The sequence below is a fragment of the Lucilia sericata genome, unplaced genomic scaffold, assembly GCF_015586225.1.
Source record: "Lucilia sericata isolate MDLA Ls3-8-SP2 unplaced genomic scaffold, ASM1558622v1 Contig000740F_arrow, whole genome shotgun sequence".
Taxonomy (NCBI): Eukaryota; Metazoa; Arthropoda; class Insecta; order Diptera; family Calliphoridae; genus Lucilia; species Lucilia sericata.
Genome location: NW_023994738.1, coordinates 95,001 through 117,188, shown reverse-complemented (window position 1 = coordinate 117,188; position 22,188 = coordinate 95,001). Strand labels below are relative to the sequence as shown.

At 32.2% G+C, this 22,188-nt stretch overlaps 1 protein-coding gene across 1 annotated transcript in view; it reads right to left on the bottom strand.

The window, feature by feature from the left end:
• The window catches only part of LOC119607741 (5'-nucleotidase domain-containing protein 3), a 101,313-nt gene that overhangs the window by 5,723 nt on the left and 73,402 nt on the right, over positions 1–22,188 (bottom strand). The gene's annotated exons all lie outside the window — the stretch shown is intronic.

Here is a 22,188-nt window from a genome sequence, read left to right as displayed (position 1 = left end):
TTTTGTGGACCTTATCAGATCTACGGTGGTAATATGATTTCTGTTCATATTATATACATATGTATGGTATTTTATAAATTTTTATTTCAAATATACATATGTATGTTATAAAATACAGTTATAATATTAAATAGTTTAGTTTATGGAAAAATTGAGTTCAAATAAAATTATTGTAATAAAAAAAATGAATACGGGCTCCGTCGTACGTCTTAAGCTCGCGGCGTCTTCTTTTAAACTAATGTTGCTCTCTGTTCTAAACTTCAACTGCAGCTACTCGTTATTATTGCAAACTTCTCACAACTTCACTCCTACATCTCGGCCATCCTGCGGGCTTACTCATCAGGCTCATCCTCAATTTCATCTGGCCATGGCTTCATAAATCCTGTGCATGTTGTAGTACGTTTGGGGCCTTCACATTCACTGGATTTGACTACATCATACGTATCATTCTGCTTAACCTTAACAATTTGGTATGGACCCAGGTATTTTGGCCTAAGTTTAAGACCTCCTCCTAGCTGAGTCCTTTTAATAGCGACAGAATCATTTACATTATATTGTCTGGGCGGCTTACGTCGGATATCATAATATCGTTTGTTATCGGCTTGAACCTCAAGTAATTGTTGTTTAGCTGCTCGTCTTATCTCGTTTCTTTGTTCATCGTAGTCGGCTACTAGTTCCTTCTCTACTAGTTCTTTGAGTTGGATGTCATCTTTAGTTTTCATTTTGGTTCCAATAAGCATCTCAAACGGTGTGGTGTCAACGCTCCTATGATAAGTCGAATTAATGATTTGCTGCACTCTTCCAACGAATTTATACCACTTGGAGGGGTCATCAATGCTTAGTTTGGACAAGACAGAGATGATCACACTATTTAGTCTTTCGACTTGTCCATTCGCACGAGGAAGACCAGTTGTAATAAGAATGTGGTTTATCTTTTCCTCTGCGCAATAAGTTTTGAAGTCTTCGCTAGTGAAGGCCGAACCACGATCAGAAATGATATGAAGTGGGTTACCAAAAATGACATTCTGTGACTGCAGTCGGGAAATTGCATCCTTCGCTGATGTAGTTTTTGTTGGATACAACCAACAAAATTTCGTGAAAGAATCAATTACAGCAAAAATGTGATTGTACATCTTATTCGTGGATTCGAGTGGGCCAAGGTAGTCAATGTGGTATGTGTGTAACGGTATTGCCTCTTTGCTTAGTGGATGTAATTCTCCTTCTTGTCTTCCCCGTTTTCTGTTATTTATGATGCACGGGATGCAATTAGAGATGAGTTTTTGGATCTTTTCTTCCAATTTCGGTATGAAATATTCCTTGTATATCAGCTCTTTTGTTTTCTTGATGGAAAAGTGGCCTTTTTCATGTGCTGTTTTTATAATTTCGGCGTACATACCTTTTGGAATCACCAGTAATTCGTAATCATCCGACATTTTATATCTATCTGTCTGCAATGATCATGATTGGGTGTCGGCTTAAGGCGTCTACATGCCGCATTTGAGAGCCTGGCCGATGTTCCACGATATAATCGTATTCTTGTAAGAATAGTATCCATCTAGCAACCCTTGTACACAAATCCTTTTTGTCCAACGTTTTAGTGAAAGCATTACAGTCAGTCACCAATCTGAACTTCAAACCAATCAGATACACTCTAAATTTCTTCAATGCCTCTATGACCGCTAACACCTCCAACTCGTAACTCGTATATTTCCTTTCCTGTTCGGTTGTCTTTTTGCTCATATAGTATACTGGATGTAAAAGGTTGTCATCTGGAGATTTTTGTAGCAGTACTGCGCCATATCCGTCGATGGATGCGTCAGTATGCACCTCAGTCTCATAATTTTGATTAAATATACTCAGTACTGGACCATTACTCAACACATTCTTTAAAGTATTAAACGATGTCATCTGTTCGTGTCCAAATATAAACTTAGCATTCTGCTTTTTAAGATCGGTAAGTGGTTTGGCTATAATCGAGAAATTAGGAATAAATTTCCTAAAATAGCCGGCTAGGCCAAGAAATCTTTCCAACTGTTTAACATTCATAGGTGCTGGATAATTGACCATTGCGATTGTCTTTTCAACTGATGGCGATACATGTTGATTTTCAATAACATGACCAAGAAATTGAATTTTCTTCATCAAAAAGTTGCATTTTTTAATATTAATATCCAAGCCGTAATCTTTGCTGATATCTAATACACGTTTTAAATTGAGTAGTGCTTCTTCTTCGTCTTTTGCAGGAATGATGATGTCATCGATGTATGGTAAAGCTATCCCCTCACGAGTCAAATCGCGAAATATGGCATTGACGTGGCGCTGGAACACACCCGGAGAGTTCGATAGACCAAATGGAACCTTTTTAAACTGATATTGACCATTATGCGTAACAAACGATGTGTACTTTCGGCTTTCTTCGTTTACAGGAACATGAAAGAAGCCGTTTCGTAGGTCAATTGTACTAAAAATATATGCATTCTGCAAGCGATCAAGTTGGTCTTCAATAAGGGGTAGAGGATAACGGTCCTTGACGATAACTTTATTAATTCTTCTAAAATCAATACACAGTCTTGGAGTAGAATCTTTTTTCTTGGTCAAAACTATTGGACTGCAAAATTCCGATTCTGAAGGTTCAATAATTCCCTCGTCCAGCCACTGTTCAATCTGGCTGTCAACAATGTATCTTTCCCTTATTGGTAGTCGTCTGGGATTACAAAAAATTGGTTTCTCGTCCTTCAGAATTATACGCATTTCAATGTTAGTTGTCTTGCATTTGCCTGGCTTATAGTTATGTATCATTTCGATTACCTCGCGCTTAGCATTTTCACTACTGGTCTCACCAATATTAAGAGTATTTACATTATCATCAGCACAGACATCCATCACCATGATACTATGCACCTCTTCAGCTATTTCGTCCTTAATCTTCTTTATCTTCAGGCCATCAGGTGAAATTCCAATTTCAGCAAATGAACAAAATTCGTTTCCTAATATAATTTCGACATCAATACAGGCAAATGGAACTACATGGAAAGTCAAAACATACTCCTCACCATAGACTTCAACCTTGGTTTTAAAATTTCCAATTGGTTTAATTTTCCTATCGTTTTAAATTTGCTGCCAGTATCAAATAAAGCCATCCACATTCTATCCGATAGTTTAACATTCACCATCATAATATTTTCAACAGCCAATTGCCTGACATTTGCCTTGTCTACTCTAACTGGACATTCTCTCGATATGTGGCCAAATTTGTTACAGCTGAAGCACTTTATACCTTTCTCTTTATCCTTGCAATTTCTTGATGTATGGCCCTTTTCACCACAGTTGTAGCAAAGTATAGCCTTCTCATTTTTAGCAGAAGTTTTATTGTTGTTAGTTGTTCTAGTATCAACTTTTTTAGAAGATCTTTCCTGCATCGTCTCATAACATTTAAGTTTCTCCTTAAACTCCTTCAAATTGCATGCACCGTATAATATGGTCTTATTAATTGTCAAATCTTTTATGCCATCAATAACGTATTGTATCAAAGCACTTTCCTCTATGTTGCCGCGCGAAGCCATTTCCTTCATCTTCAAAAAATATTCGTGAATAGTCTCATCCTTGTTCATTTTCCGTTCAGTTAACATTTTATGTAGCTGGGCACTGTTGGCTGTAGTTTTATATTCATCAATTAATGCTTGCTTCAACTTAATCCACGTTGTTATGCCTCTTTCACTGGCAATAAATAATTTAGCCAATCCCCTAAGGGATTTTTTAGCAAAAATATATTTCTGAAATTCATCCCAATACATTACAGCCGAAGTTTCCTCAAAATCATTTATCCAACCATCAATGGGAATAGTGCCACTTCCATCAAATGGTCTTATTGAATCTTCAATATCACGAAAATTAATCGAAAATCTTGGAGTATTAAAAGATGACATGTTATACTGTTCCACTGCATACGTCTTATTCTGTTCCTTCTCGTTACTTTTGTTCTCATTAACGTATTTTCTCATGCATGGTTTTGTTTCTAATAATTCGTTATTTTTATCACCAACACTGCCGCCGTCATTAAAATTTTTCGTCTGCTTTGACATTTTCCTTTCATCTTCAACAACAACAGCATCGTCGCTTTCAGCATTATCGTCCACGTCGTTGCGCATGTTTACCATTTAAACACTCACGACAAACAATCCGTGTTGAGTCCCCAAATTTATGGTATTTTATAAATTTTTATTTCAAATATACATATGTATGTTATAAAATACAGTTATAATATTAAATAGTTTATTTTATGGAAAAATTGAGTTCAAATAAAATTATTGTAATAAAAAAAATGAATACGGGCTCCGTCGTACGTCTTAAGCTCGCGGCGTCTTCTTTTAAACTAATGTTGCTCTCTGTTCTAAACTTCAACTGCAGCTACTCGTTATTATTGCAAACTTCTCGCAACTTCACTCCTACATATGTACGAAAATTCGTTGTGATACCGATATTTTTGTCAAAGTTATTAACGATACATCTATTTCCGAGAATATGTACCTTTGTATGGGGGTTATGGAAAATTTTGAATCGATAGTTTTGAGTTTGAACAAATTTGATCCCTGGGCAAAGAAAATAACGTGTGACAAAATTCATCCATTTATCCTTAGTAGTTTCTGAGAAAACTTTATTTAATTAAAAAAAACGTAATTTTTTTCGAGGTAGTATGAAATTTTTATTCATAACTTTTTACGTTGTGGACCGATCTAGCTGATTTTCAACACCAAACTGCTTAGGACAACAGTGAATATTTTCAGATTTATTTTGCTTAGTTTTAACGTGAGAGTGTTTGAGGCAGACAGACAGACAGACAGACGGACACAGCTAAATCAGAATAACGATCCAGAATATATATACTTTGTTGAGTCGCAGATGAATATTTCTTGCTGTTACACATGGAATGACCAACTTATATATATATATATATATATATATATATATAAATTAATGTTTGTTTATTTATATATACATATATAAATTAATGTTTGTTTAGCCGTCAAATTTTGCACAGACAACTTTGACATACATAAGAATATTTTCGGATAAAATGGGCGGAATGACTATAGTGGGCGTGCACCTTCCATATTAAGAAAACTATAAGAGTTAAAAGCTTCAAATTTTGCACGAAGAACTTTAGCATCCATGTAAATATTTTGGGTAATAAATTGGCGGACTACCAATGGGGGTGTTGCAGAAAACAAAAATTTTTCTTCAACTTTTTTCTATTTTGCTTTTACTATTTTTTTATTTTGAAATTATTCAAAAAACTTAAAAAAGATAAATAATATGAATAATTAACAAGTTAGACTTACTTTCATTACGCCTTACAATATGCAATTAAAAACAAAACTATCACTTAACAGACTGTTACAGAGCGTACTAAATTTAACATATGTTCTGTATTTAAAATAATTTCTATGTGTAGGAGAAATGTATGGTAATAGTTATAGTTATAAAACTTATATAATTTTGTACGGGAGGTACAATACATTTTCAACGTTGTTGATCCTATGAAAAAAAAATTGCTTTTAAATTTTTATTGTTGAACCGAATTTGATTAAAAAAAAAAATAAAATTATTTATGACAAAGAAAGATAAATCGACCAGGAATCGAACCTGCAATGCTCAGTTTGTTAATTCTCCCTTCCATCCACTACACCACTTCATTCTTTTGTCCTTCGTCAACTAATATTTTTCATATAAAAATACCATGTTATTTTATCATTTCTGTATATAAAAGCAATGTTTGCGCCAAATTTTGTATGAATACCTTTATTTGGTAATGAAAAATATGCGTTTAAGTGACTTTGAGAAGGAGACCTTGTATGGGAGCTATGACCAATTGTGGACCGATCGTGAAAAAATGTACAGTAAGATTTCTGTAAATAAAAGTAATATTTGTGCCAAAGTTTGTATGAATATCGTTATTTGGTAATGAGTTATGTGCGTTTAAAAGTTTTTCGGAAGGTAACCTTATATGGAAGCTATGACCAATTATGGACCGATTCAGAAAATTGTTTCTTTGTATGAATTCTATTGGCATAGAATTTAAATTTGTAAAATTTCGTAAAGATATTGGCATTATTTCGGAAGTTATTAACAATAAATTAATTTCGGGGAATATGTACATTTGTATGGGAGGTATATGTAATTGTAAACCAACAATTTATCTGCAGTAGTTTTTGTAAAAAATACAAATAAATATGTGAAAAAGCAAATTTTTTTTTGAGGGTGTCTCAAATTTTTACTCATAACTCTGAACCTATTTCACCGATCTTGCTGATTTTCAATACCAAACTGCTTAGGATATCAATGAATATTTTGGGTGAATTTCATAAAGTTCCGAAGCAACGTTTTAACGTGAGCGTGTTTTATACAGACAAACAGACTGACATATCTAAATCGACTCAGAATTTCTTAAGGACCAAGAATATATATGGGTCTCAAATGAATATTTCTCGGTGTTACAAACGGAATGACCACCTTATATATACCCTCTATCACCACTGATGGTGGTGGAGGGTATAATAATAAAAATAACAAGTTAGAGTGCTATATTCGGCTGAGCCGAATCTTAAATACCCTCCACCAGCTATTTTTATATTAATACCTTTTTAATTGATCAAATATTTGTAGAAATAAGTTTTCTCATGTCTTAAATAGAAAAACCCCAAGATTTAAACAGCTTAAATCTGTTACAATTACAAGATTTATTGAACATTACAAACCCCATTTTCTTTTATATTTTTATAGCGCCCCAAGATATGCTTTAACGATATTTAATAATGTTCATGTATGCATGTGTGTGAAAGATTTAAGGATTTTCAAAATACAGTCAAACTCGCTTATAACGAACAAGTTTTCAAGTCCCGCTATTTTGGTAACTATTTTCATACAAAAATCATCTCTTATAAAGAACTCGGTTATTACGAATCCTCGTATAAAACGAACTATTTTTTCAGTCCCTCAAGTACAATTTCATACAATTTTCCTTTTTTATACCGAACTTCAAAATTATGAAAAAACTTAAATTTGTTAAGAAAAATATGAACAAACTAGATTTTTGTACCCGGCGTTGCCCGGGGTTTTAAGTGGTTTCATAACATTATACTTAAGTATTTTCCCCTTTCCCTTTCTTCTTCATGTTTGAAAAAATGCTAAAGGTCTCTTTATGAAGAAATTCATTATAACTTTTTTGTGATCTTATAAAGCTACAAATGAAATTTCATTAAAATTGAACATATTTATAAAAGGTACCAACACAGTTCCAAAAATACTACCCATACCCTTTTTCTCCATTGAATTACCCAAATTTATGTATTTTGTTTAATAAATTTTGTATCATTTCAGAAATTGATGTTGAAAATATGAGTCCTGCAGAACATTTATTAAAAAAATCATGTATCTCCCCTTTCTTCCTCCCTTTTCCTCTTTAATGATGTTTTGCAAAAACTCATTACTTACTATCAAAAGTACTTATTTTGCCGGTTTTCACCCATTTTTCCCCTTTTTGTCTATAACGCCCGCCAACTATAGATCTAACTTTGTTACAAATTTTTAGAAAAAATTCCCTTTTTTACCCACTGGATAGATGCTTTGCAAAAACATAATTTTTTAAATCATTGTATATTTAAGAAATTTCATAAAAGTCTAAAATAACAAATAATTATACTTTTTATTCGTTAAATTTAAATAACCCAAAAATATGATATTTGTTAGTCGCTTGCTCCATTAAAATATTAATATTTAAAATTTTATGTGTTTTGAAAATTTTATACAGCAAACATCGATCTAGCCGTTTAGGCGTGATTGACGAACAAGTAAACAAAGGAACAGACTAACAAAGAGATTTATAATATATATTAGGATTTGATGTCTTTAGGACATTTTATACAATTCCTTTTTTTACCCGTTTTTGCCCCTATTGGGTGGGCTTCCAAAATATGCATATTTCCGATACTATAAAAAGCGCAGTTGATATAGAACAGATAAAAATTAGTCTCAAAGCACAAAAGTACTAATTTTGCCCGTTTTCCTCCTTTTGTCATATTTCTGATACTTTAAAAATCTTAATGGAATATATTTTGGCTTAAGCAAAGACAATAATTGGTATTTATGCTTAAAAGTACTAATTTTGACCGCTTTTCACCCATTTACCTTTTTGCGCCCTCCTAGTCCAAGCTTTGAAAAACGATACAGTCTATAACACCCTCCAATGATAGATCTACCTATGTTCCAAATTTTAAGAAAATCGGTCTAGCCGTTTAGGCGTGATTGACGAACAAACAAACAAACAAACGAACAGACTTACAAAGAGATTTATAATATACATATATTAGGAATATTAGGATAATATCAATGGTGTTTTTTTGTAAAGAATATTAAATAAATTTTTAAATCATATTCTTAAAATTTCGTAAAATGCCACTTTATTTTTGGAACTACAAAAACTTCACCTGTCTTATTACAAACTTCGCTTATAACGAACAAATTTGACTGGTCCCGCGGAGTTCGTTATAAACGAGTACATATATATAATTTTGTTCTACACAAATTGATAATGCAATTAGTTAAATACGGTTAAATTGCTTTTAGGGGCAGATATGACCAAATGGGAGATATGACCAATTATAAACCGATCGTAAAAAATTTTTTAAGCTAAATTTCTGTACATAAAAGCTATATTTCAGTCAAATTTTGTATCTATATCGTAATTTAGTAATAAGTAATGTGTGTTCAAGTGATTTTCTGAAGGGACATTTGCATGGGACGACCGCACCATTGTTATGGACCGATCGTGAAAAAAGGAGGAGGGAACCTAGTATGAGATACTTGTACCAAATTTTATATGGATATTTTAATTTAGTAATGAGTTATGTGCGTTTAAGTGATTTTCGGGAGGGGACCTTGTATGGGAGCTATGACCAATTAAGGACCGATCGGAAAAAACTTTTACAGTAATATTTCTGTGCATATGAGCAATACTTATTCCAAATTTTATATGGATATCTTAATTTAGTAATGAGTTATGCGCGTTTAAGTGATTTTCGGGAGGGGACCTTGTATGGGAGCTATGTCCAATTATGGAGCATAAATCGCTCTCACGAGAAAATATCATTGTGAACATAAATTCTTAATTAAAGATAAGTAACAGCGAATGGACGCTAATTAAATACATACTTATATACATATATTTTTAATATTAAAAATACATTTAAATCAAATAAATTGTCGTTTTTGTTAATGCAATTATTAACAATAACAAATTGTAGCAAAACAAAAAGTATAAAAAACAAAAAAAAAATAATAATAACAACAAAACCTTAAATAAAGTGTAGTGTTTGTGTTATTGTGCATTAGTTTCTCTAACTCTCCAATAAGTGAAAGGAGGCTCAGTAGCAATGGAAAAAATGCATACTTTGTTATGAGCTCTCCATACAACAACAACAATAATTATGATCCAAAAAATCATAAAAATTATTTAAGTGTAAAAACAACAACAAATGAGAGATCTTCTCTTTCAAGTGCGCCAAAACAAAACAATTGTGTAGATAATAGCGCAAAAGAAAAAATAAATAAACAAACAACAGATTCAAAAACAACAACAAACGAGAGATCTCCTCTCTCAAGTGCGCCAAAACAAGAAAATTGAAGAAAGAAGACAACGCAAAAGAAAAAATAGAAAAACAAATAACTGATACAATGTTTGATGAAAACAGTAATGCTAATGTGAACAATATCACAAATAGTATCAATAACAATATTAACACTATAAAAACCATTAATGATAAGGAAGATCACTCAAGCCCAATGTCAAAGAATACTGGTGCCATAATAAAAAACAAGCCAAATACATTGAGCTCGCATAAAACGGAACAGATCCAAACTGGAATGGACCGTTATGTCACTTATACAAAACGTAAGTCCAGCCCTAGGACTTCAAAGTTGGAACCAAATCCAAAACAGGCGAAAACAAATTCGATGAGTCAAAATCGTTTTGCACTCCTTGACAACCAAGAAAGTGAAAAAGTACCATCCATGCCTCTAAAAGACCACAAGCCCCTCTATTTGCGCGAACCTACCACATCTATTGGTTAATAAGTTGTCCCAACTTGTAGTCTCCCTACTCAAAGGAAACATTTAGGAAACAAAAATACAGACTTATTCAGAAAAGTCTTTTAGAACAATAGTTGATAGTTTTGATTCTGAGAAAAGAAATTATTACACATATCAACTTAAAAGTGCAAAGGGTTTGGCAGTAGTTATCAAAGGTGTAGACAGTTCTGTACCAAATGATGAGATTAAAAAGGCGCTAGAGACTGAAGGTTATGAAGTGAAGTCCATTCACAATATATTTAACAAGGACAAAATTCCTCAACCAATGTTAAGAGTTGAAATTACTTTTAACTCTTCACAATTGAAGAAAAAGGGTGATACTCATCCCATATATAGTTTAAGATATCTTCTTAATCGCAAAATAACTGTAGAGGAACCCATTAAACGCAGAGGCCTCCTCAATGCCTAAATTGCCAAGAGTTCGGTCACACCAGAACTTTCTGCAAATTACCATCTGTTTGTGTGAGATGCGGAGACATCCATAAAAGCCAAGATTGTCCCCACCCAAAAACAGATAACAATAAAAGAAAATGCAGTAACTGTGGTCAAAATCACACTGCTAACTATCGCTGATGTCCAGTATATATACTAAAGCTTCTAACTTCCCAAGGCTTCCTAATACTTCTAGTGCTCAATATATCGTATAGTGCTCAATAAATCGTATGCCCATACGACAAAAGAGGGTTCCGTTACCCAAATTAATGCAAAACAAACTTCTAGTGCCCAATATAGAAGTCTTACAAATAAAAATAATGAAAATCTGCAAACAAATAATGAAAATAATACCACGTTATTTTCATATGCACATGCATTAAAAGAGGGTGTACCCGCACCCGAAACAGATTCTCAAAGCTCTATTGAGAATTTAATTCAAACCATGAACCGTTTCATGGCAAATATGCAAAATATGTTTCAACAATTAATGCAGAATCAAAGCATGCTCATGCAGATCCTGCTAAATAAGAAATGAATTCCCTAAGAATTTGTTTTTGGAATGCTAACGGCCAATTCCTGCTACTTCAGGAAATTGACGTACTACTCGTCTCTGAAACACACTTTACCCTAAAGAATTGTTTCAGAATTAACGGATACTACACTTACGATACAAAACATCCAAGTGGCAGAGCCTGTGGTGGAACAGCCATATTAGTGAGAAAAAATATTAGACATTTCCCAATGCCAGAATACAAAAAGGACCAAGATTCAATGCAGCTGGTGATTATAATGCAAAACATACATTTTGGGGCTCTCGCCTCATTACTCCCAAAGGCAGACAATTGCTAGAAGCAATATCGCATAACAGACTAGATGCCATATCTAGTGGCCAACCTACCTATTGGCCTACAGACATCCACCCGTACAGATAAACAATATAAAAATTCCTGAACAAAGCCATGTGAGATATCTTGGTATCCACCTTGATCGCCGCTTAACATGGACTCACCACATTGAAGCCAAGGTTACACAAATAAAATTAAAGACAGCTCAAATGTACTGGTTAATTGGACCACGGTCAGCTCTAGACTTGGAATACAAAGTGCTTTTGTACAAAACAGTTATAAAACCGATATGGCTATACGGCATTCAACTGTGGGGAACAGCCTCCTCATCTAAAGAAAGCAGTCAGCACTGTTAAGGTCAATAACAGGTGCTCCGTGGTACATTCGCAATAGTAATATTCATAGGGATCTCAATGTCCCCATAATACGCGAGGAGATCAAATTCTCTTCTTTAACCTACTTGTCGAAACTAATGGATCACCCAAATCCCCTTGCCAGGGAGTTGCTGTCATTTGAGGGTCATAGAAGACTGAGAAGAACGGAAACATTGGATTTTGCCAGATAATCAAATTGTCGAGAACTTTGGTTGAAATTGCATTGGCAATAACAACGTTAGTTATAATTTAGGTTAAGATTTTAATACTTATTGTAAATTTCTACATAGGAAAGATTCAAAAAGAATAAATAAAATGATAAAAAAAAAACATAAAAAAAACGTATTGACGGTCGTAAATGTCTTAATGAAGAACTATCTCCTGGCCCTGCGTTGCAAAATGATCTTCCACAGATTATTACCTAATGGAGAACTCATAGAATTGGTTTTAGTGCTGACATTGTAAAAATGTTTAGACAGATTGAAGTTATTTCACTACACCTTCCATTCCAACAGATATTATGGCGATATAGTCCCCTTGATGAGATCTCTGTATACCAATTAAACACTGTGACATATGGAACGACTTCAGCCCCATATCTCGCTATACGTGTCCTGCGCCAATTGGCGGAAGATTATAAGGATGATGAATCTAAGATCTTGGTTACAGATTCTTATGTCGACGACATTATATCTGGTGCTGAGACAGTTGAAAGGCGATTGATTTACAAAGGAATTTATGTAAACTTTTGGGAAAAGGTGTAATTTGCGAAAGTGGATCACAAATTCACCTGAATTATTTCATAAAATTCCTGAGGAGTTTAGAGAAAAATCTTTAACTCTGAATTTTGATGGCGACAATGTTGTTAAAACACTTGGAATTCAGTGGATACCACTGATGACACGCTTTCTTATAGGACAAATATTGATGAATCTCGTCCAGTTTCGAAGCGATTCTTTGGGGTGGCTTACTCCTTGCACCGTAGTTGCAAAATCTCTTTTTAAACAATTATGAGAAAAAAAGGTAGACTGGGATATCCCAATTCCATCGGATATTAATGAGAAATGGTTGGAATACAGATCGACTCTTTCTGAATTCTCAAATATTAAAATACCAAGATGGATTAATGTTTCTAAAGATTTTAAACTAAAACTGTTTTTGCGATGCTTCCACCGTGGCATACGCATCAGCCATTTATTGCAGAGTTATTACACCCAATGAGATTTTTGTACATCCCTTACAAGCGAATTCTAAAATTTCGCCAATTAAAACAGTCTCTATTCCTCGACTTGAGCTTTGCGCTGCTATTTTATTAGCAAAATTGTCTGACAGAGTAAAAAACTCCTTTAAAGACAGACATATTGAAAATATATTCTTTTAGAGTGACAGTTCTGCCGTGTTATGTTAGCTGAGGAAGCGTCCTTCGAGTTGGACGGTTTATGTCGCGAATAGAATTGCTGAAATTCAGCGACAAAGCAATTCTTTTCAATGGAAATATTATTTAAATCCCGCAGATTGTGCATCTAGAGGTATTTTTCCACATCAGCTAGTAGAGTGTGAGATATGGTGGAATGGTCCGAAGTTTTTTGTATGGACCGCAATCATCATGGCCAAAACCTCTATCTAATTATGAAACATTCGAGGAAATTTCTAAAACTCACACATCTTTATCAACCTCTTTTCGTAACATTTCTGTAGATTCTATTTCGGGAAATAAACTACCCGATGAATCATCTGTAAAGCAAGATAAAATTGAAACTTGTGAATATCCTTACTTTTTGCATACATTTTCTAAATTAATTAGCCTATTAAGAGCAATTTCCCTTTGCTACAGATTTATTCATAATAGCAGGGAGAGTGTGAAGATAAATTCGAATTTAACTAGTAAAGACGCAAACCAAATTCTTTAACATAGCTATTTTTACAGTTAACACTGTTAACCAATTAATAGTCAAAATGCTCTAATTTGTTGAAAAAATCATATATCCAGTATTTCTGAAATATTTTCAGAATAAAAAAATATAAAGAAAAAAGAAAAATTTACTATATTGGCATTAAAAATGGTTTGTGACCAGAAAGTTCTAGAGAGGATTTGTGGTCATTATGGAATTTTAAGGAGGGGCTGGTATACCACGATATATGGAATCGGTAGTCCAAGATGTCCTTAATAGTTCTCTATTACTAGTTTATCCCAAATAATCTTAGGATCCCTGAAAAGTGGCCATGAAATTCTAGAGAGGCTTTGTGATCATTATGGTTTTTTAAGGAGGGGCTGGTATACCACGATATATGGAATCGGTAGTCCCATATGTCCTTAATAGTTTCCTATTACTGGTTTATCCCAAATAATCTTAGGATCCCTGAAAAGTGGCCATGAAATTCTGGAGAGGATTTGTGGTCATTATGGAATTTTAAGGAGGGGCTGGTATACCACGATATATGCAATCGGAAGTCCCATATGTCCTTAATAGTTCTCTATTACTAGTTTATCCCAAATAATCTCAGGAACCCTGAAAAGTGGCCATGAAATTGTGGAGAGGATTTTTGTTCATTATGGAATTTTAAGGAGGGGCTAGTATACCACGATATATGGAATCGGTAGTCCCAGATGTCCTTAATAGTTCCCTATTACTAGTTTATCCCAAATAATCTTAGCATCCCTGAAAAGTGGCCATGAAATTCTGGAGAGGATTTTTGGTCATTATGTAATTTTAAGGAGGGGCTGGTATACCACGATATATGCAATCGGAAGTCCCATATGTCCTTAATAGTTCCCTATTACTGGTTTATCCCAAATAATCTTAGGATCCTTTAAAAGTGGTCATGAAATTCTGGAGAGGATTTGTGGTAATTATGGAATTTTAAGGAGGGGCTGGTATACCACGATATATGGAATCGGTAGTCCCAGATGTCCTTAATAGTTCTCTATTACAAGTTTATCCCAAATAATCTTAGGATCCCTGAAAAGTGGCCATGAAATTCTAGAGAGGATTTGTGGTCATTATGGAATTTTAAGGAGGGGCTGGGATACCACGATATATGGAATCGGTTGTGATTCGAACCTGTGACTCCAAGATCGTTAATTTCCATTCGCACTCATTTCACCACTCTACACAGCTATACTCTGGGACCTTAATAAATTCTAAGACGATTTAGCTATATCCGTTTGTCTGTTATAATCACGATAGAAGTCTCACTGGAGGAGCTAGGGCAATATCGGTCCACGATTTCACCTGGTCCCCATACAATAGTTTAAATAAAGTTTAAAAAGGCATAAAAAGTTAATTATAAAACAATAGCGATGAAATTTAGCACAGGTTAATTTTATGTACCCAGAAAATGCACCATGATGTCTGGCGTACATCGGACCATAACCATCCCTGCCCCAATAAATCATTTTATAGCTAATAATATATAGCAAAGAAATACCACACCAACATTTTTTATCAGATCAAAAATCTCTAAAAAGTTTATAAATAGTTAATTATAATATTTTTAAAATTTATTTTCGTAGAATTTATAAAATTTACTTATAGAAAAATGTATTTATTTAAAAATAATAAACTTATATTATAAATATATGATAATACATAAGTATACATATGCATTTATGCTTATTAAATACTTATTGTTAAAATTTTATACTTATCAAAACTAGAAGAGCTACCTATTAAAAAAATTAATGAAAATTTCCAGAATTTCTTATAAAAATATTTAGGTTCCCATAAAACGAAATGGGAAAATAAAAAAAAATTATAGGAAACTTTTAGAGTATTCCTCATGTTTTTTTTTAAGTTTCGTATATCACTTTGGATATCACAGTATACTGTGGTACTCCTGCGCCTACCTTACGTAAAATATATGTATGTAGTACCTCTCTAGAATTTCTTCACCAATTTTCATGGCCTAAGATTATTTGGGATAAACTAGTAATAGAGAACTATTAAGGACATATGGGACTACCGATTGCATATATCGTGGTATACCAGCCCCTCCTTAAAATTCCATAATGACCACAAATCCTCTCTAGAACTTTCTGGTCACAAACCATTTTTAATGCCAATATAGTAAATTTTTCTTTTTTCTTTATATTTTTTTATTCTGAAAATATTTCAAAAATACTGGATATATGATTTTTTCAACAAATTAGAGCATTTTGACTGTTAATTGGTTAACAGTGCACTGTTAACTGCAAAAATAGCTATGTTAAAGAATTTGGTTTGCGTCTTTACTAGTTAAATTCGAATTTATCTTCACACTCTCATTGATTTTGTCATTCTGTTTGTAACACATCGACGTATTGGTCATAGACCCACAAAAGTATATATATTCTGGGTCCTCATTAAATTCTAAGACGATCTAGCCATGTCTGTCCGTCCGTCTGTCTGTCTGTCTGTTGAAAGCACGATAGAGTCCGAATGGAAAGAGCTAGAGGGTTGAAATTTTACATAAATATTTTTAATAGGTAAGGTTTGTTTGGTATTGAAAATGGGCAATATCGGTCCACGTTTTCGGATAGCCCCCATACAAGTGGCCCCTCGAAAAGCAGCTTTAACAGCCATATCTTGTTTCAAAATACAAATATAGCGATGAAATTCGACATAAGTAAGTTCCTTATGATCCAAAATCACTATGCAAAATTTTATGAGGAACGGTCTATAATTAACCCAACCCCCCATATAAGGTCCCCTTCAGAAAATGACTAACGCTCATTACTGGCTTAAAAATACTAGTATGTAGAGTGAAAATCAAGTGAAATTCAACATAAGTAAGTTTCATACGAGTCAAAATCTATCTAAAAAATTTTATGAGGATCGGTCCATGATTGACCCTACCCCCCATATAAGGTCCCCTTCAGAAAATGACTGCAACGCTCATTAATGGTTCGATGAAATTCGACACAAATAAATTTAATACGAACCAAATTTTGTCTACCAAATTTTATGAGGCTCGACCCATAATTGACCCTACCCCCTATATAAGGTCCCCTTCAGAAAATTACTTTAACGCTTAACTGGCCTAAATATACGAGTATATAGATGAAATTCGACATAAGTAAGTTTCATTCGAGTCAAACGAGGTGTGATGGTGGGTATATAAGATTCGGTATAGCCGAATATAACACTCTTACTTGTTTTATTTTGAAATTATTCAAATAACTTAAAAAGGATAAATAATACGAATAATTAATAATTAAGAAGAGTGTTATAAACATTAATAACATTATTCGTGTACGCACTGTACTATTTATAATATTGGGATACTTTTATATTCTTTTATATCTATTTAAAAAGAATAACAAAATTACTCAATGTAAAATTAGCTCTCACTATACACCAGTGTTGCCAGAACTCCCTCAGAATAAAGTGCAAAATGACGGTCAAAAAAGTGCAAATTCGTTGAAAAAAGTGCTAAATTCAAATCAAGTTTTTAAAAGTCCATTAAGCCACGTTTACCCGTCTGTGCGGCTGGCTGTCCAGGTATAATGTACAGGTGGCAATTTTTCACATAATTCAACGAAAATGTAAAAGACTATTTCAAATATTTCAAATTTCAAATATCCCTTTACAAAATTGATGAGGGGTAATTTAAAAAAAAAATTCAAACAAATAAGTAGGATTTTGAACATGACCCTCCCCGATTTCGATGAAATTCGGTACACACATTCTTCATGTAAATACGGAATTTAAAGTTCCCCAAAATTTTCAAATTCGTTACGGTCCAGATTTTATCGATGTTTAAATTTCATTTTTTTTTTTTTTTTTTTTTTGGATTTTTTTCAACAAGCTTTAAATTTTACATCGTATATTTTCTGAACTGTTTATCCGATTTTAATCGTTTTAGTTCCCAATGAAAGCCTATGTCTTGTAGCTTAATAATATTCAAGATATTTAAAAATTTAATGTTTTATTTGATGATGAACACAAAAAAGTTTAAGAATTTGAAACAAAAATTAAATTGTTTATGAACAAAAAATTAAAATTTTTGAAATTTGTATGGAAATGATGTGAATTATTTTACTAAAAGTTGATTTACTTGAGATCCCCTCATTGTCCCATTCTGAAATTTTTATATTTAAACAAAACTCACACCACATATATACATGTGAGTTTTTTCACTAACACAATTAAAAAACTTACCGTTTGAGTCAACAAATTAGGAACTAAAACGATAAATATTTTATAAAATATACGATGTCAAATTTAATGCTTGTTGAAAAAAATTTTAAAAAATTTGAACCTTGATAAAATCGAAACCGTAAAGAATTTTGAAATTTTGAAGAACTTTAAACTTCGTATTGATACAAAGAATGTGTGTACCAAGTTTTATCAAAATCGGAAAGGGTAAGGTACAAAACCTGTTCGAAAATTTGTTTAATGCCCCTAAGAATAAGTATATACATATATATGTATATTAAATAACAAATAACACTAGGTAACAACGATTTTGTTTAGGATATAAAACCTATATGGTTTTCTTTGTTTATTAATTAAAAAAATCTTTTTTAAATTCGGAAGAAAAAATTTTATATTTATAGTTTTAGTTATTTTTTATATAAACAATTTTATGGGTCATATTCACAACACTTTAGCAAAGGTATTATTATTGCAAAAATATTGAAAATTCAGTTGAAATAATTTTAAATTTCGGTGAATAGATGTCAGGTTTATTACTCATACTTCTAAGAGCTTTTAGGAAACAATATAAATGTTAATGTGACAAATGAATTATGAGTGTTATATTCAAATACGCTAGTTTGTAATTTCTCCTCTATATAAATCCTCTTTCAGAAAATAAATTTATTCTCAATAAATTATTAAAACATTTTAGTATTATGATACATTCGAAAAAATGATTTGTTTTAAAACATCCTTCTTAGAGCTCGGTCCGTGATCCAAACCATTAAGATCCTATTCCGAAAATAAAATCGATACACGATATAAAATTTGAGCATAAATCTAATAAATGAGCAAATTTTGGTAAAACGTCTTGTGTTGGTGCGTATATAATATTCGGCATCCCTGAACTTTTACCTGTTTTTATATGTTCATACATTTTCATTTTATTGTATATTTTAAATTTTAATGATTTTTTTTTTCAAAAAAATGTTTTTGGAAGATATTAGCCGTTTTAGCATGTAGTCACTACATTGTTAACAAAACAACGCTCTTTTAGCTTATTTTTTCAAATATTTATTACGATTATTGCATAATAATATTTAAAATAATTCACTTCTTAGTTTAATTTATAGTGTAAATTATAAATTACAATAAACATATACAAAAAGTTTTCGTGAGAATTTCTTAAAATTTCACATCTCAAAACTAAATTTTTGCAGTTCTCTAGAGAAATTAAACTTTAAAGTTCTTTAATTATAAAAAAGTGCAAAATAGAAGAAAAATGCCAAAAATGCACTTTTAATGCTAAAAATTTCTAGCAAAAAACGAAAAAGTGCTAAAAGCATCTAGCACTTTTTTCTAAAAAATAAGTGCAGCCGACGAAAAAAAGTGCTAGAATTGCACTTTAAATGCCGTTATGGCAACACTGCTACATACTAGTAATGTGTTTATAACAACCTAATGTAATGATAATGAAGAGTAACTCAAACTTTTACCATTATGTTGTTATTGTTATTATTTCTTCTTTTTTATTTCAATAATCTGTTTCACATGCTATGGAAATTAAATTTTGTAATAATCATTCTATTCATTTTTGAACATCGAATAAATAAGACCGTAATATAATTTGTAAAGTCATAAAGAAATAAAAAAAGTCACTAATATACAGAGAAGTAAAAACTTTTTTATTAGAGGGCCTTTATTTATATTCCGAATTCAGAGGTAATACAAGATATTATATTAAAATTATATGAATTGAATACAACAAAATATTTTATCTAAGAAACTCATAGAACTAGATTCCTAAAATTTTGTACAAAGGACTTTCATATTCATCTGAACCTTTTGGGAAAAAATGCGGTCTTTCATCAGGGGGTAGCTTGAGACCGCCATATGAATTATATAGAAAAATTTGTATATCTGAGATATTCTAGAAGCTACAATCTTCAAATGTTACATAAAATAGCTGCCATGTTTAATTTTTACAACTCAACTGCACCTAATAAAAACTGGATAGTAGCGTAATTTGACTGGATAGTAAGACGTAATTTGACTGGATAGTAGGCTGAAAAGACTTGATGAGTTGTTTGATTTGTAAGATTTTTTTAGTGTGTGCACTTTTTGTTTAGCTTAATAGAATGTAGTGTTTTTTTATTTTGGTGTTTACATTTTACAATGATAAATAGAAATAATATCGCTAATTTAAATAAATTATGTATAATATTTGTAAATCTATATATATAACAAGTCACAGTGCTATATTCGGTTATGCCGAATCTTAAATACCCTCCACGTGTAAGCTACTCTTTATGAAAACCCTTCTAAATATTTCTAGATACGTATTTAATAAATTAAGAAGGTTTAAATTGTGCTTCCGTGATGAGGGCGCTATCATTTAGAAATCATATATACCCTTTTGTGAATTTTTGGATATGTTTTTTTAAAGTATTTTATATGGGAACCGTACTATTTATTAACTGATTAGAAACCTATGTTTATTCATGAGTAAAAGGCAACATTCTTTTTAAAAAGTCGTTGGCAATTAACGACATTATTGATCTTTTTCTTAATACAAAATTTTTCCAACACTGATTTTCCGAAAGATGCTTTATATGGGCTAAATATGAGTCGATCCTCTTACAATTTGGTGGATGGATTTATATAAAAGTTATTTATGCTGAATTTCATCGTGATATTGATGTAATTAAGAAAATTATGGAATTAAAGTCGCTTGCTTAAAGGGGATTTGCATGGGGTCAAATAAGGTCCAAACAATACAAAAATCGGTATAAATGAGCTTGCTGTAATCTTTAGTGATACTGCTGATTCTTTAGACAATACGGCCTTATTTGACCCTAGTCCTCATACAAACCCTCCTTCAGAAAATGTCTTGAATACCATAATTATCCTCTTAATATTAATATCACGATGAAATTCAGCATAACTAACTTTTATATAAACATAAATCCTTTCACCAAACTTTTAGAGAATTGGCCCATATATAACCCTATTCCCAAATAAATCATCCTTCAGAAAATCAGTTTTTGAACAATTTTGTATGAAGAAAAAGATCAATAACGTCGTCAATTGCTAACGGATTTTTAAAAGCAAAGTTGCGTTTTTCTTATGAATAGAGAAAATCGGTTCAGATTCAAGTAACTGAGTTATAAGTGCTTAAAGTTACGAAAACCGGCTTTTTACCCGTAACTAAAGATTTTGGAGGTGTTTGGCAAATTTCAAAAACATATTCTTGTTCTTCTCGGATCCAACTTTCAAAAAAATAGTATCAATTCCCAGGTATTTATTTTTGTCGCACAGTGTTATGCATTGATCCTAAATTTTTATAAAAAAAGATTTCTTATATACACAAAATATACTCATGTACATTTTTTTATTTATGGAGAATTTTATTCCGATATCCTTATTTATCAATGAAATATGCGATTTTCTGACAGATACGATCAATTATGAACCGATCCGAAAAAATTTATTTATATAGCCTATTTTTAAAATATCTTTATTTCTTAATTGGATATTTGCATTTAAGTGATTTTCGGAAGAGGTCCTTATATGGGAGACCATTTACAGACCCATCCCGAAAACATTTCGCAGTTGTGCTCATAAGGATCCAGAATATATGTATATACTTTGTTGGGTCTCAGATGAATATTTCTTGTTGTTACATTCGGAATGACAAACTTATATATACCCTCTATCACCACTGATGGTGGTGGAGGGTATAAAAATCAATGTGTGTTTTTGTATGTTCGTATATTTGAAGTTTATAGACTACTAAACGGCTGAACCGATTTTCTTGAAATTTTCACAGTGTATTCCTGTATGTCTGGAAGAGGTTATAGGCTACTTTTTATTTAGAAATTTGAAGTGGGCGAGCAGCCACGTCGCTATTAAGAAAATATTAGGTCAGTATATCTGAGATAATATAACAGTTAGAGTCCTCAAATTTGTCGGAGCCACTTTAGTGTCAATATGATTATTTATGACAAAAAGTAGCAGCAGAGGGCGTGGCACCTCCCATATAAATTAAATAGAAAAATTCTATTATCTTGGAATTATATCCTTAAAATTTTGCACGAAGAACTTTAACATCCATGTAAACATTTTGGGTTAAAATTGGCGGACTACCAATGAGGGGAGCGGTACCTCCAATATGAATTAAATACAAAAATTCGTTTATCTAATAAAATTCTAAATTCTTAAAATTTTTCACGAAGATCTTTAATATTCATCTGAACATTTTGTAAAAAAACA